The sequence below is a fragment of the Alligator sinensis genome, unplaced genomic scaffold (genome assembly GCF_000455745.1).
Source record: "Alligator sinensis unplaced genomic scaffold, ASM45574v1 scaffold309_1, whole genome shotgun sequence".
Taxonomy (NCBI): Eukaryota; Metazoa; Chordata; order Crocodylia; family Alligatoridae; genus Alligator; species Alligator sinensis.
Window position 1 is genome coordinate 2147477 of NW_005842080.1, and position 11935 is coordinate 2159411.

Genomic DNA, 11935 nt, shown 5'->3' on the forward strand with positions numbered 1-11935 from the left:
TCAGCAGAAAAAAACGCCCCCCCCCCCCCCCCCCCCCCTTTTTTTTCTCTTGCCTTTCCACTTTTGGCTGGTGAGTACAATAAATGAATAATGTCAATGTTCTTTTGCTCTTTCTTCTTCCTAACTTTTGGAATTTTTATGCTTTAATACTATTTCCTATTTCAAAATGTCTCCAACTTGGAGAACTTGAAGAAAGGCAAAGGAAACTATGACCACCATGGCCTTGCTATTCTGTAACTTTTCTAAAGAGGGAGAAGTTTTTAGATGTTCCAGAATGAAAAGACACTTAAAAAATTAAGATGTAAGCCTGAATGAGAGGAAAACTAGACATTATTAATTCCACTGAATTCAGTAATGGAAAAGAAAGAAAAGGGGAAAAACCAAAAATTCAACATTTTGAGCATGTTTTCAATTTGCAGATAGCTGAAAGATGGAGATAGTTTAGCGAGGCTGGGCTCCTGTGCTGAGTACACCAGATATTACTAGACTTTAAGCTCTTTGAAAATACCAGAACCAGGAATAGAAAAGCCTCTAAATTCTAACTTGGCTTCTACATGCCAATAAGTAAAAGCAGAACTCTCCTCGCTTCCCCTGAAGAATATAGTAAAAAAAATACATTTGCTGCATATAGCATCATACCAGTATCTTGTTCAATTTCTGCAAGCAGAAGAGCTCTCCCTCTCTACTCTCTTCACTTGTAGAGACCCATAGGTTAAGGTATAGTCCTAGATCAGTGTACAGCAACCTTTAACACGCCACAGGCCAGAACAACCTGGCTCCAGTCTGATGCAGGCCAAATGGCTTTGGTGGCACGTCAATAGCAGGGGGCTTTCCTTCTGCCCAAGCTGGGACCCGGCAGCTGAGAGCTGCACCTGTGCTGCTGCCACTTATCCCACTCCTTCTGCTCTGTAGTTGTAGTGTGGGCACAGCTTCCAGCCACTGGGGAGCTGCACTGAGGCTGGGCAGCTGCAAAATGTGTCCATGCCTCTGCCACCTCTCCTTGCTTCCCTCCCACCCCTCCATCACCTGGCTGCAGCTCATCACCAGCTGGGAGCTTTGCCCATGCCACAGCTGGAGGGGGAGAGGAGAGGAGAAGAGGCAGTGACATGGGCACAGCTGAAAGCTGCCTTTCCATGGCACAACTCGTTGGTGCACAGCCCTGGCATGGACATGGGTGTGGGTACAGGGAAAGCCCTCCAGCTCTATAGGGTGGATCCAGTGGCTTCATGGGCAAGATCCAGCCCTTGGGTAGTATGTTGCTGACCCCCTATACAAGATTTTTTTTTCTTATGTACTGCTAGTTTGCACTTGCTTTTGCTCCTCCTTCTTCCCACTTTTAAGATACTATATCAGCAGAGCTCTTCTTGGCAGGGCAGCAGACCCCAGGCAGGTGGAATATCTCCCTGAGATCATTGGCATACATCCCTCCAGGAAAAGCAGCATATTTTTTTCCATGCACTGTGTCATATCTGTTTGCCAGTGGTTGTGGGGGAGAGGCAGAGCTATGCCTGATGAGGTTCATGGTCTCCTCCATACACACTATAGCACCTCAAGGGATGCAATGAGAGTGAAAGTGGGCATGAAGCTTTTGGACTCCAGAATATACAGAGAAGGCAGCTGTCCCCAGCTATATTACAGGGGGACCCCGCTGCCCCCTTCCTGGCACACCCACAGGACAAGCCACCACAGACTGGCTCCCAAACACATGGTTCTTGAGTGCTTCTCCAGCTATCTTACTCCAAAGCTTTGAATGACAACTTTGCCAGCAACATGCACCTTGATGCCTTTCTTTATTAACTCTTGAGATGAGACCTGAGGTGATTGTGGGTTCTTTGTGTTGAATTTCTTCTCTAAGTGGTAAAGTTCTAGGAGTTCTAAGTAGGACCAGGTTAAACCAGACTATCATATCTGGGACCCCTGGGCTTAGGTTAATAAATAGCTTAGTGCTGGTAAAGATAAGTAGTAAAACTACTTAATGGAATATTTATAGCCATTACCAAGTAGGGCATGTCCCATTTGTACTTACCTATCAGAATTCTAGCCTATAGGGCACAGTGTGATGAACTGTCTTGAGTTTATTCAAGATGGTTTTCATGGGAAAATATGTCAAGCTACTCAATGATAAGATTCCCTCTGCTAGCCAGCCTACTGCAGCTCCACTTTTAGATCATCAGTCAAAGATTCTGTACTCAGTGCCACATACATAGTTAGCTGCTGATTATGGTTCCTGCACATATGAGACCACAAATCAAGATGCTATTGACATTGACACCATGTTTTTATCCAGAATTGAAGAAAACATGCATAGGACTACATTTCTAAGGCCTGAACTCTGTGCATGCATGTCTCTTGTCACAGAGTAATCTGAAAACTGCTTACTAGTTTGGGGTTTTGGAGACATAAGCCAACTCTGAATTTGCAAAAAGTAGAGTCCCCTTGAAAAACTGTCTCGCATTTATCCTGGCATCAGTGCAAGACAAGAGCATTAAGAAAAGATAACATGATCCCAAATAACAAGGTGGAACAGCAGTCAATTGGTCATACTTCCCTTGGCTGTTTTGTTTGGGTGAATTTTCATTACCACACTGAGGGCTTGTCTGAGCTGGCCAAAAGCAGGTCTTGGGGAGGATGGGATAAAGCACACCCTATCTACCCAAATTTGTTGGTACTCTCCAAAGATGGAAGTTCTCCCAGAGGCTGCTCTGAATTTATCCCCAATTTCCACTCTTGAACCATTGGCTTCTAGTTGGTCTGGTGATGAGCCAGATGATGTGCTACATTGGTGAGGATCCAGCTGTGGAGTGGGGCCAGTGGACTCAGGTGGGTGATATGCTCAGTCCTGTCAGGTGGATGAGATAGTCTTAGCCCTGTGATACACTGGACTTGGTGCTGACCTGGTCTAGACTAGTCCTAAAGATCCTTGGAGATGGGAACTGTCTTGACCTACAGACCAGGCAACAGCAGTGTGAGATTTCCTTTGTTGCCCTACCTCTATCCATGCCAGAAGAACCCAAATGAAGGGGCAAAAGAGAACCTCTTTTCCAAATCCTCCATCCTTAGTCTCCCCGCTGTGTCCACCAACAAAAATATCCATCAGGCTCAGTTTTCATGGTGGACAGATGTGTTACTGTTTGGAGGGTAGACTCTGTGGCTGATGCAGATCAGCTCCTTTGGCAACTGTGGAGTTACCAACTTATACCAGGTGAGACTCTATCCCTGTGTTTTTACTTAGTGCCTTTCTGTATTCATTCCCTTTTAAATTTGTGTTTGATCTTTGCCTCTGTACATCCCTCAGCATTCCCATGCTCACTGGACTAGTAGAAAATGACAACTGTACCGGCATAGCTCTAAAGTGACAACTGCTTTTATCTTCAAGGAAGAGTGCAGTGGTGTTGAAATGCACTACTGGAAGGATTTCTTTTTTCTAGCAGGCAGTCATTATGGAAGTGTTTCCTCTGCGGCTTCAATGCCCAAGCACGTCCAGTTTTTATGGGTGTAATTCTAATAGGTTCTGCTGTCAAGAGAGGAGTGTAATCCTGTGCCTCAAAAGTTGTAAGACTGATTGTCCTCTAGTTCATGCATTGCAGCACTTGCTGTCCATCTCAGTACAAAATCAGTTTGGTCACTGGAAGTTGCAATATTTGTTGCTTTTCTTGTAGTAAAGGCTGAGAGTATTCATACAAGCCTCTGGAGAGTGCAAAACATGGCTTACATCATAGATCTGACTTTGTACCATTGCAATTAGATTGTGTGTACTGTACAGTGGAGACTACTGAAAGGTAAAATCCCTGCAGGGAAGGATTTGTGAGATTCTGCAGGAAATTGGTATTACACAAAATTGTTTCCTGCTGAGAGGGATCTAACAGAAATTCACAAAAAAACTGCACTTTTCAGAAATCTCCACTGTGCAGCACATAGAAAACTGAATTTCACTTCCTCTGTATTATACATGGAACACACATATGCTATAGTGTATATTCTCCTGTTGCAATGGTTATCTGTGTGTAATACTGGTTACCTATGCTTCTGCTTCCTTCTGAAGATATGATGACATACAGTAAATCATGTCTGCTGCATTATGAATGAGAAGTTGTGGGACGCTTAGGGCCCACTGCGCTAGGAGTTTGCTAGTTCCTGATAGTTAATGGTGAGCATCTAACCAAAACTTTTACTAAAATCAAAACAAATGTTGGATAACAGAAAGGGGGTGGGGGGGGATCTCACCTCCCAGGCAATGAATTGTAGTCAAAATAGGAGTCTCTTGGTTTTGTATAGAAGGACTGGAGAAGAAGGCAGCGTAGCCACATGAGCAACTCTGGTTCCACATCTGGTTCCCGCTAACTTCATATATCCTTTGTTTCTTTCTATTAAAATTATCCCATTAATATAAGTCAAAACTCACAGAATGGTAAATATGACAGTTTTGCTTCGACTAACAGCTGCTAGTAAACTGAGATGCTGGTTTATCCTAGGAAGGATCCCAGAAGTTTCTCCAAACTGTGATGGCCCAATGAGTTACCTGAAGGAAGAATAATGTTAACTGTAGATGTAAGCCTAGGTCCTGTTGTACTTTGTCTTCCTCTATTTCCCTCTGGATTTGTGAAAGCAGACCGTTGCCAGCTGCTGGTTTGGGTGCTTCTCATTTAATACAGGCTCTGTATTATTTGTTTGGCTGTTTGACAACTTGAAACTTGAACACACTAACTTTGAACAAGATAAAAGGAAACCTCTGATATAAGTATTGCAATCAGCAAAAAACTAAAAGCACTGCCACTTTTTAAATAAATAAAAAATCCTTGCTGTTTCCAGCCTGTGCGAAATCTGGGTATTTGGCTCTCCAAGAAAATTACTATTTGGACCCATTTCACATAGATTTCAAGACGCATGAACTTTTGAGAGCATGTTTGCAAGCTCTGCTGCTTCTCCAGTGCCAGTAATTTGAGAAGGAATGATGGTCCCTTTGAAATATAGATTGCAATATGACTGGAGTGCAGTAGCCAACTACATATACACACATATATGATATACAGCCAATTTATCTTATGAGGAGCTCACAGTAGTATTCCTCTTCAGTTTTCTGCTGTTCTGCAGATTTTCCAGTGATGTCAAACAGGAAACACATTCATACCCAGACAGAAAAGACACCAAATTTGAAATCTAACTCATTTCTGAAATGTGCCACCACATACATATGTTATTCTTTAATATACCAGTGTGAGAATGCAGCATAGTATTGATGTGAGAGAGTTTGTTTACATGTTCTTGGTTGACTCAATACAAATAATTTTATAAATGGTGAAGGATTTGAATCATAGTATTTTGTTATAATAATCCCTGGAATGGAAACCTAAATTTACAGGCCACCAGATCAGTTCATCTGGTAGCTTGTTGCAAACATTCCTTGACATCATCAGGAATGAACGTGATAAATCAATTAAGCATTTTATAGTCTAGCAGGGGTTTAGATAAACTGCATTTAAGGGCGCCATAGTGAAAGGCTTAATGAGAATAGCAGATTGTTCATATAGAGCCCTACCAGAGACATATATTTGAAAGTACAAAAGTGTCTGTTACATGGGCTTAGGTCTGCTAACTGCTTTATCATATGGGAGGGGAAATCTGGCAGAATTTAATGCTTTTATGGCAAACCATATGAACTTGGTTGAAAGATTTTTGTCAGATCACCCAAATAGATATTCAGACTCCAGCAAGAGGTACTGCCATCAAAATAAGTGGGTTCCCTGCACACATTTCTCAGTTGCACATATCTGTGCAAACTTTGCATTAAAATAATTTGCTTTTTATATTGGAAATGAATTCAGTGTAGTGAAATGGCAAGGCTCTCTCCCTCTCTCTCTTTGTGTCTGTGGTTCTCAGTCATCTTAGTCTGATAGACTTTAAAATATTTATATATTTTAGAGGAGAGGAAGATGGACAGAAAAATTATGCACAGCTCTGAAACTCAGGGTTAAATAATATTATATAGCATGATGAGTGACTTTCTATTTTTTTATAGTCTCTGGTTCATGTTTGTGAGGGATTCAAAATGTGTTTTGAAAATAATAATAATAATAATAAGCACTAAATACCTCATTCAGTGAGCATTAAATGTTAGAGAGCTTTTTAGAAAAGTAATCACTGGCTTTTACTTCAAGTGAATTTATTCTGCTGGATGGACTTCCCCGACCTCGTGTCCTCTGTATACCCAAGGGACAAAGCAGCAGTGCAGGCTCTCGAAACTGCCACCTTAACGTTTACCTCCAGCATCTACTATCTCCTGACAAGGTATGTCCAGCCAGTGAATCTATCACAAAACCACTTGTAAGGCTGAGAGGGTAGTTCAGTGTCCAAATCCTTTGATCTTTAACCTTTCTGCTGAGATTAGTTACGGAGCCAGCTACTACTTGGGATGGTATTTGTGATGATAAAAGTGTTGGGAAAGAGAAAGCAACTCTTGAAAATATAGAAAACAAACTCTCCCTTCCTCTCCCTTTTTATTTATTTTTTTCGTTTTTTTTTTTTTAAGTGAGAATTTTAAAGTAAAGCTGCACACTTTATTTTCCATTTAGAGCATTTGTGTCTTGGTTTGGTAGTAGAACTGGCATGGGATATATGAACTCATGGGTATTGTCAGATTCTTGCAAAGCACCACAAGAGAACTGGAATAAGATGACTTTCTTCTATTCTCATTTTCTTGTTTCAGTGCATTGAAGTCAGCTCTTCCATGCTGCTTTGACTTACTGTAAGATGATGTCAGACAGCCGTTCATCTAGGTGTTGCTTGTTTTTTTCCCCCCAAGTTCTCATGAGTGAAATACTGTTTTGTCTAGGAACTGCCTCAAGGGCCAAGTCTGTTTTGGAATACTCATGGATTGGCAAGGGCAGAAAATACTTTCTGGCCTAGAGCTTCAGCTGATGAAAATGATATCAGCTCCAATGACACTACGGGATCAATTGACTCTCCAACACCAGCTGAGGATTTGGTCCTCTGTTGCCTTAAATTAGACACATTTGAAAGTAGTCCCATGTCTGAATTGCTTCTTTCAAGTCAAGCTTTGTTTTCCCAATAGACATCTGGGTACCTGTGATTGCTGATACCAATTTACTTCGTGAGAAGGCAGTTGGCAGTTTCTGCTGTTGTCTTTCCATTGGATTATGCTACATACTTTGCCATTGCTACACCATGCCTAGGGAGGCAGTTAATGCAAAGGATGGTTCAGCTGTGGAAATGATGTTTCCCTGATGCACAACTGCCATGAGAATAACACTGCAGGATACAGGGCTGGTGAGCACTTGGGTATAAATCTGAGACAGTGGCTCTATAGTGTGCCCTGCTCCCTTCCCGTCAGGAGATGCTAGCTGGGGAGGTGTCCATGTCTGTGCTTTAAAGCCTGAGCAGTAAAATAGTTAACAGCGTGGTTATTTTGTGTGGAAAAGAAAGGAAAGCTTCTGTTAAGGACTGTAGGACTTTATCTACTCTGAGTGACCATTCATTTGGGGTAGGCCTTTAACAGCTCATGCCAGGAGTTGAGGGAGGCACGGCAGATTTCATATTTCTGTAGGAGGCCTCTATTTCCATAAATCTTGGAAATGCTGGTCTAGTGAGACCACCAGCTCAGAAGTCCACAGCATTTCACCCAGTGACTCCTGTATCTGCACAAACAGCTTGAGGCTGGACTGGAGCATATCATTTTAATATAGGGAGTGGACGTGGTGGTGAAGACCAATGGCAAAATGGCTCCAAGTGGAACTGCCTTGTCTGGTGGAGTGGGCAGATTGGGAAGCATGTGAGGAGCTGGCTGGCTCTGTGGCTATGTGGGACCGGTGGGCCTGCAGCTTGCTACCCTTTCAAAGCTCTAGGCTCCATGCAGTTGCTGCTCTCCGTCCCAGTGCAGAGCTGGAAAGTCCTTCCTCCTGAAGAGAAACTACGAAGAAAATGTGAAGCAAACCTCACAGTCTTTTCTGGGCCCTTTCTCCTACAGAAAGGAATGGCCTCTGGGGATGCTGGGGTTCATGAACTGACAGCTGGACTGTTCATACTCCCCCCCGCCTCCCCTCCTCAGTTACCTAGTATTTACATCAACATCCACCCTGAGCACTGTCATCTTCTTATGGTATATTCCAGTACCAGTACAATCTCTCTGTAACGTCTGCCTTTTTCTCAAAAATATTATTAGTATTGATACCAGCATTAAGTGTATTACGAGTGACAAGATGGATGTTTGGCTGTATCAAATGCTCTGTACTGCGGTGGGCTTGATATTGATTAGAACTGTATCCTCACCCTTTGTAACCTTTTCATTGGCCTGCCTTTTAATGGGAGGTTATATGACAGATATTTCTCACAGTGCCTATAATCTATTCAAATTCCAGCCAGTGAGAGAAAGGAAGTGATCAGTTAACACTTTAGTAGTATCACTTCTACACCCTGCTGATCCTAAGTGCAATGGATATAGCACTGTGTACAAGTACAATTATTACCTATATTTCTGAAGCCCCCAGTAGAGAACTGTATGGGATACATTCACTGGACAAGTTAAGGATGCAGTGGTAGCCTTAAATTTGTAGTTTCCTAAATAAAGAGCCCAATAAACTGTACAATGGCTCTTTCTCATTAATTTGAATGAGATTTTTCCTAATGTAAGATTTATAGTTGCAATGCCTGGGTCCTATTAAATAAGTGCTGGCACTTTCCCTTTCTTCCAGAATGGGAGCTAGTACCTGAACAAAAAGCTGTTGTAACATGAAAACTACAAAGTCTGTTTTGATGCCTTTTACCTGTTAAAGTCTGCTACCACCTAACAAAATTTGTATATGAGACCAGTGTAGCTTTGTCACAACGTTGTTTAAAGAACTGATAGATTTCAAAGGCCATTGTATTGAAATTGGTGACTGCTTGCAAATGAGTCTTATTATCATGATACCCTATTATCATCACATGATGCTAAAGTAGAATCACTATAATTTTAAGAAGGATTTTCTACCAAATGTATACATTTTCCTTGGCCGCTGCCAGCATTTCTGTCCAGGTGGCATTAGCTGTAGATACAGATTCCTTTCAGACAGCCAACTCATAGCACTTCTGATTCAGCCTTTCTCATGTTGTGTTTCTAGTGGAGCAGGACTAGGATGGCAGAGTTTGGTCAGAGGAGTTAAAAAAATGCATGAGTGACTAAAGGGGTGTACTTGGTAGCCGTGTTGGTCTGAGACAAAAAGACATACAAAAAACTAGAACTCAAAAGGTATCATTTTGGAACCAAGAGTTCTAGTTTTTTGTATGTCGGAGTGAGTAAAATGCACTCTGGTAAATTCTGTCCTTATGTATGTGAGCAGGGTAGATTGAGACCCATGTGTGTCTGAAGACAGAATTGCACCCACTTTAACTCCTTGCAGCTGGGTCTGGGGGAAGACTGTAGCTGGTCTGGCAATGTTTTTGCCTGGGCTTACACTTTCAGCCTACGTTGCATTGAACTGGCCTGATGTTTTTCACAGATAACACAACAAACAGGACGATTTGATATTTATGTGACCTGTTGGTCTGCCATTCCGGAAGGATTTTCTATTAAAATGTTGCTTAAGGCATAATCCTGGTACCCTGAAACCTGCTTGTGACATATAGTTCTACTTAAATAACAATTAAGGATGTTATCGCTGCCTGCTCCTGTCATGGTAGGCTGCTTTACAATTTGCAGACTTCCTTGGCTTCACTCCAGCAGCTCCAAGATCTGTATAAGCTCCCATGTCAAGGTTTGTTTGGATTTGTTGAAACTTGGCATTCTGGTATGCATCAGTTAGATAACAAAGGACTTCCACTCACCTCAGAATTGGGTTTTCCAACATTCAGCGCTCACCAGTTAAGGGCATGTGCCTCTGTATTTTTCCTTCTGTTGTTTAATCCAGTAGATGACAGTTGCATTTGCAAGGGGTGACTCTGGAAAATGAATGTAGCAATACCACACATTATCCTATTTTTTAAGTTGAAAATCATGGCTGTTCCTAATTTTCTTAGGTGATACACTTCTTTTTGTGGGAACCCATTGGCTTCAGAGGTTTTTGCAAGCTCCCATAGGACTTTCCAGATGTATTTATTGTACATCTAGTAGATGTAGTTTTCTCTGTTACCCCACAATCATCATCACAATAGATTTTTCTTGTGGAAAAATCCTATAAATCATTATCTTTTGTATAGATTTAAAAAAAAAACTAATCCATGTTATTCTATAGCAGGCATAATTCTTCATTAAGTTCTGTAGCATGGTTCAGAAAAGATAATGCCATCTCTTGAATTGTGTAGACTTGTATATTAATGTCTATAAAAACCTATTTAATTTTTACAGGAACTTCATTGTTTTCAGACTTTTATTAAATTCAGTGGAACTTTAGGGTCAACAAGGCAAAGCCCTTACAATAAGTTATTGGTTTTGTTTTTAATGTCTCAGACATAAACCTTGGTCAGTATCTTAGACATAAGTTAACTCCCTCTGTATGCTAGTACAAGACGAAGTGCTGGGCTAGAGCTGTTGTTTTGTCATAGCCGTGTTATCATTCACCATTCTCATACCAATGGGTGCCATTTGGGTAATTTCCCCCAAATTATTTAAAAAATAGAAAAGCTCTTATATTCACTATGGAATCCCCATCATGTGTGATACAAGGAGTTGTGCTGGACAATACAGCACAGGAAGCATTTCTACATTGCATAAGGGTGGACAGAATGGTCTAAAATCTTTCCATCACTGGTGTCTATAATTATATTCTTTTGAAAAAGAAACTTCAATATGTCATTCTTTTTTACTATAAAAAACACATGTAGGGGGCTTGGGATTGCCCTGCTGGATTGGACTGCAGTCAACCAGGTCCAGACTTGGTTTCTGACTCAGGGAGGTGGGGGAGGAGGAGCAGTACTGCCCACTTCAGCAGAAGAAACCCTGCAGCTGACACAGAGGCAGGATGGGCCAGTGCTAAGGGCCCTAATCTAGGATTTAGACTACCCAGATTCATTTCCCTGCACTGTTACAGACTTTTTGTAAACCTTGTGCAAGTAACTTGCCTTCTCTGCACCTCAGTTCCCCATCTATAAAATGCAGATAACACTTTTCATTCTCACAAGGACGTTGGGATACATTCGGTTACCCCAGTAATGGAGGCCATATTAATGCTGTTGATAGATAACGATAACCTTCTTTTGGGGAAGTTTCACCCATAATTAGGGACTGGTGGAAGTGCTGAAGCTTGAAGGGCTTTATCACTTCTGAGGTCTCATTTATCATTATTTTCTATTATAAGTCTAGGTATTTTTATTATTCATATTTTTCTGTTTGCTTCTTGTTAAACTCTGGGTTTCAATAGCACCTTGTGGCAATGGGTTTTTTAGTCTGACTAGGCACTATATTAAAAAAAAATCCTTTCAATTACTGTTGAGTTTGCCAACATACAATTTCATTGTAGTTGTTTTATCAGAAAGGTGAATAAAACTACCTAATAGACCTTACCTAGTGGTTGACGTTTTCATCAGCCATGGCTGCGTTCATCATCTCTCCTCTTATGCGTTTCCTCTCTCGGATAAACAATCTTATCAGTTTCTCTCTACATGAGAGAACAGGTGAGCTTTTTTTATTATATACATGACATGTTTGGGAGCAAAATTGTGTCTGGTACCTAGGAACATGTGTGCAGCTGTTCCAAAAGTGGAACTGCTCTTTTCAAAGTGTTTGTGTAGTTAATTTAACAAAGGAGGCGTAGGGTATATGCATCACTTTACCTACCACCTAAGTTGGATTTATTTCTTCTTTTGCATTTTGTCCATACTAGTGTAACTCCAGTAGGTCAAATGCTGATAACACGCCATGTAGGCTGCGCCAGGCATGCTGCGCAGACACTTCCCAAAACCCCCACAACTGCACCACATGCCCCCCACTGCTACGCCATGTAGGTGC

At 41.5% G+C, this 11935-nt stretch overlaps 1 protein-coding gene across 5 annotated transcripts in view; it reads left to right on the plus strand.

The window, feature by feature from the left end:
• JCAD (junctional cadherin 5 associated) overlaps positions 1–11935 on the plus strand; it is a 104865-nt gene that overhangs the window by 29024 nt on the left and 63906 nt on the right. The window contains exon 2 of one of the 5 annotated variants that reach the window (XM_025204398.1): positions 6156–6285. The exons of the other annotated variants lie outside the window; for them this stretch is intronic. The gene's annotated coding sequence lies outside the window, so the exon portion shown is untranslated. The remainder of the gene's footprint in view (positions 1–6155; positions 6286–11935) is intronic. 5 annotated transcript variants of the gene reach the window in all.